This window comes from Limulus polyphemus, unplaced genomic scaffold, assembly GCF_000517525.1.
Source record: "Limulus polyphemus unplaced genomic scaffold, Limulus_polyphemus-2.1.2 Scaffold7187, whole genome shotgun sequence".
NCBI lineage: Eukaryota > Metazoa > Arthropoda > Merostomata > Xiphosura > Limulidae > Limulus > Limulus polyphemus.
In genome coordinates, this window is record NW_013672797.1 from 32,788 (window position 1) to 38,709 (window position 5,922).

The window sequence follows — 5,922 nt, forward strand, 5'->3', positions numbered from 1 at the left end:
TGTCCTAGAATATATCAACTTCTGGGTAGCCTATGCATAGCTGCTATTATTCTCTGTCCTAGAATATATCAACTTCTGGGTAGCCTATGCATAGCTGCTATTATTCTCTGTCCTAGAATATATCAACTTCTGGGTAGTCTATGCATAGCTGCTATTATTGTCTGTCCTAGAATATATCAATTTTTGGGCAGTCCCGGAATAGGTCCTGTTATTGTGTGTCCTAGAATATAATTCATTTTTAACTTCTCATTCCACCTTATTGCTGACAGTTATTATAGGGCAGCCATTAACTTTCTTTTAACCGTGTGTATAAATATATATATATATATATATACACACATGTGATACTTAGATTCAGTAGTCTCCACAAAGCGTAGTTACGAGAAGCAACCCTCGCTGACATTTTTGGGAAGGGGGAGAAAGGAAAATTATGAGAAGAAAAGGGAGACAGATAAGAAAGTAAATAGATTACCTTTGATTTTCATTTTATACTTCATTACTCCACACCTATATAGAGAGTTGTAATTGTTAGAGGGGGTGCCATTCTTCCGTATTTTATAAATGTAAGATTAGGATATTACATTTTAACTTAATAAAAAAAACTGATGCAATCATAAAACTTTAGTTTTGGTTTACAGCCCCACATGTTATTTGGATCTATTCAGATTATTTCAAATGGTAGTGGGCAATCTGCTCATTACCAAACTTTAAGAAGGCACACATCAAGATTGGAGGAGGGACTCCTCGTAGGTTCTAAGGGGTTGGGGAAGGCACGACTACTTAGATTGATTTACATATAATTTCCACAACCATCATTAACTGATCATGTCTTTTACGTAGATATTAACATATTAGCTGCCCTCGATTTTCTCCGTATGTAAATATTTTCATTTATCATACATTAATAGTTCTAACATTTTCTTCTTTCTGGCCTTGACTTGTCAGATATTTGAACTACATACGAATAACTTTAATTATTGAACAATATTTTTTTACAAATGACGTACATATCTGAAATTCTGTTTCTTTTATTAATTATATAAACTCAAAAAGCGGGTTGGTCTCTCTCGGCTCTACTCAAGCATCGAACTAAACGACTTTTACGCTACAGGTTGCGTGATGTTAGGGTAATATCTTTATGTCATAGCAACATTGCTAGAACATTATATCTCCTGTGTTGAAATATTAACTGTTCATGGTCGAAAGGCAAGCAAAAGCTTAACTTCAAAACTCGATATGATGTAAAGTTGAAATATACTCAATAACCTGAAATACACACCACCACCAGAAACTTCCGCGCTGTTAACCTTAAAAATACCGATGGGTTTCGTATAGACTTTATTGGCTTTTTAAATATATTTTTACTAAACTATCTATTAACCAAATTATTTGTTGGCCCATTACTTTGTTAATTGCAGAGTACCTAACAAAATATGAGTAAAAAATTTAAATTGAGTTATTGCAATTAATTCCCAAAATTATCACTGGGTTTTATTATGTATTTTATATATAAAATGAATAATTTTGCTCAATATTTTGTTTAATTCTTTACACTGGGAACTATAACAAATATATATATAAACTTACTCAATATGATGCAACATATAAACTCTGTCGGAAGCGAATGGTTTACAAACAAGTTCGTAGTTTGAAGTTTAATACATAATTTGTATTATTCAATACGTTGCACCAAGACACACCCACACATACATATGCTGCAATACCAAGCCTTAAATAGTGACGTTTAGACAATTTTATATCGTGAGCTATTATTTAAATACTAAATTACTTGATATAATCTAATAAGAACAATATCTAATGTAACACGATAAGAGCTTTCTTGTTTCCATCGCTATGTATTCATCATTCGTGAATTATGACCATACGACCATGCATTAACCCAGAACTTACATCCACTTGTAAAATATACATATTTCAAATATGAAATAATTTAATAAAAAAAATTAATTTACATTAATTATCACATGATGAATTCTGGTCTTTCTGGATACAAATATTTAAGATTGAAATCGAATTAATGTCCTACACAGAGTTGATAAATTTTATCTATATACATAGAGCACAAAAATCTATGTCTGTTTGTTTGTCCGTTATCTAACTACTCCTAGGTCCCTGGACCAATCTCAACCAAACTTTGTGGGATGGCAGTTTGCAACAAGGGGCATGTTAATGGCGGGTTCACAACCCCTCCACCCTAATTATTGCTGTTATGGAGAGAGCATACAAACGTCTTCTATGTCTCAGAGAGTGCGCTAGCACTAGAGGAATTCCATAAAAGGAATGACCACCACTATTGCAATAATACATAAACTCAGCTGATGTTTCTACTTTAACAGCCACCAATAAGGCTGATATGAAGAGCCGATTTTTGAGTTATACCAACTTTCTACTTTGACCAGGGACTTTTCATTTTAGGCCCGTAAGAAACTTCTGCGGCTAATGACCGTCTATCAATTACTCCCGTGAAACACTGTGGAAAGACATTAAGAACTGGGTGGCCCCCAGTGACACAGCGGTGTGTTTGCGGACTTACAACGCTAAAAATTGGGTTTCGATACCCGTGGTAGGCAGAGCACAGGTAGCCAGTTGTGTAGTTTTGTGCATAACTATAAACAAACAAAGAGTTGGGTGTTGAAAGCATCCATACTGCCACAAATGTTATCTCTACCTCTTTCTATAAACTCACTCTGACCATCGCACAGTGTATATCATGTTTTAAGTATGTACATAATGAGTTATTAAAGCTTATACAAAACTTTTGGTGAGGTAATAATAAATACTATGATAATGAGTTATATTATAAATAAATTGTGTGAAAGTTAGGAGTTTTGTGGTATTTATCACAGCATACACCCACACAGTTTTTAAGTTCATAACCTAGACAAAAGAGGGGTATCTATGCTTGTACCTAATAAGTCAAACATTATAACCAAAGTTTGAAGTTTAAAGATCCTAATGGTATAAAATCGTTAATGTATCATTCACATCTTCTTTGTAAGCTTCAATAAACCTATCAGGCACCAGAAGTGAAGTTCAAACATTCGAAGAACGTTTCTAAAACCTATGTCATAATTTCTTTCATAACTTTCAAGTCTGTAAGTTGTATCCTGGACTGAGATCTAAGTAGCTCATTTTCCTATGTTATTGCCCCCCCCCCCCAGTGGCACAGCGGTATGTCTGCGGACTTACAACGCTAGAAACCGGGTTTCGATATCCGTGGTGGGCAGAGCACAGATAGCCCATTGTGTAGCTTTGTGCTTAATTACAAAACAACCAACACTACTTATTAATAAAAGTTATGTGTACACTTGAATGAATAGGGAAGTAATAGAAGTAATGTTGAATCTTATGACTCACTTTTTACTAGTAAAAGAATCGTATGACTCACTTTTTACCAGTAAAAGAATCTTATGACTCACTTTTTACCAGTAAAAGAATCTTTTGACTCACTTTTTACCAGTAAAAGAATCTTATGACTCACTTTTTACCAGTAAAAGGTAACTATGAATCTACTAAATGTATACTTGACTTTTATTAATAGTCACTAAATAAATGTTTCTGGTTTCAACTTTTTAATTCCTCTTAACGATTTCTTTATATTAAATTTCTCCAAACTTACTTAAGCCTAATGGAATACTTTAAAACTGAATAAGAATACTCTGCTGAAATACTGAATCAAATTATAAGAACCAGAACAACAAAACAAAGATGCCCAATTCATTTTCTAGATTGGAAGCTAATACTTAAATTATAAAACGTAAGATAACATTAAAAGACGAAAAGTAATATAGAAAAACCTTGTGTCTCGATTAATCAGTTTTAAAAAAAATGTAGCAAATTAGCAAACATAGTAGGAATGGTTAATATCAATCCTTCAAAAACAGAACAAACAAGATAGTAGGGATTTTCTAATATCAATCCTTCAAAAACAGAACAAACAAGATATTAGGGATGGCTAATATCAATCCTTCAAAAACAGAACAAACAAGATATTAGGGATGGCTAATATCAATCATTCAAAAATAGTACAAACAAGATAGTAGGGATGGCTTATATCAATCATTCAAAAATAGTACAAACAAGATAGTATGGATGGCTTATATCAATCATTCAAAAATAGTACAAACAAGATAGTATGGATGGCTAATACCAATCAATCAAAAATAGTACAAACAAGATAGTATGGATGGCTTATATCAATCATTCAAAAAATAGTACAAACAAGATAGTAGGGATGGCTTATATCAATCCTTCAAAAACAGTACAAACAAGATAGTAGGGATGGCTTATATCAATCATTCAAAAACAGTACAAATAAGATAGTAGGGATGGCTTATATCAATCATTCAAGAACAGTACAAATAAGATAGTAGGGATGGAGTAGTGGGATAAATTAAACTCAGTTGTGATTGAATAGTTATATATATTATTACATGTTAATTATTGCCTGTGTTATTATGTAGGGATGATGTAAATGCTATCCCTACAGTTTTGAAAAAAAATTTTTTTACTTGTTTGCTTGTTTTTTTAATGTAGTGTTTCAACAGACATAGGAAGGTTGTATTTATAACGAAGGTTCCAACTGTAATATTTATTATTGGCTGGTAATTCCTGTTTCACCCTGCACTTACGCTCTTTAAAGGAACACCAACATTTCTGTACGAAAGCTAACTCCAAGGGGTAATGATAACATTGTTTACACTAGAATTATGATTAAAAAATACTGCTAGTTATTAATAATACTTATAAAAGCGGGTGACTCAGTCATTACATAGATATTTTTATAAAAGGAAACACTGTATAGTATTGTAAAGTTCTGTTGAGGAGATATTTAAAATACCATTTCGATGAACAATCCAAGTCATCCCTATGTAGGCAGTGTTATCGCCTGCCTGATATTTTGCTGTTATGAGGTACAAAATATACCAAATTATGTAACTAAAAAATTGTTTTAAAGCAGTGACACTGGATCAGTTGTTTGTTTGTTTTTAAGCGCAAAGCTACATAATAGGCTATCTGTGTTGGGCCAAACACGGGTATCGAAACCTGGTTTTTTGGCATCAAAAGCCTTCATACTTATCGCTGAGTCACTGGGGAGAGGGGGGTGGCAGATGCGTTGTAAATTGTCTTCGAACAATGACATTAGGTGCGTTGTAAAACTATGTTATGACAGCGGAAGTCACGTGACGTTGGTAACACGTTATGAGTTTCTAGAAGGATCATGGCAACTCTAGTGTTTGCCAGACGCCCTCTATTTTTGCATATAAGCCTGTCAAATAAAGCGGAGAATAATCGCAGATTGAAGAGAGATACAGAGATAGATAATTGAGTCAAGTGAGCGGTAGTGACCGTAAGTAAAGTGCGTGAATCGTTGTGAATTATAGCGTGTGTTTAAGTTAAAGTGACTGTGGAAATTCTGTGTATTGCAAAGTTGTATTGAGAAAGAATAAACTAGTTTTATTTAAGAAAGGACTTGTATCGCTGAAGTTCCTCGCGAAGAATTTTTGCGGGAAATTAACAAACGACCAGAGACGTAACAACTATTTATATAAAACGATTAAATAAGAGTATGTAGGGATTATATAATCTTTTAACCAGTTAAACAGATTCATTGGATAACTAGTAAGTTAAAGAAATCAAAATTACTTAAAATGTACATTTAATATCAAGATTGTAATTTACATTTACAAAAAATCTTGAGGCACATCGATCATTCTTTATACAAATGGCTTGAACTTTGAAAGAAATAACAACAACCTTACACAAATGTTCTCTACATCAGTAAAATGATGGGTTAAGTTGAGGAGGTGTGAATACGTTCAAAACACAAATGTTCTCAACGTCAGTAAAGTGATGGGTTAAGTTGAGGAGGTGTGAATAAGTTCAAAACACAAACGTTTC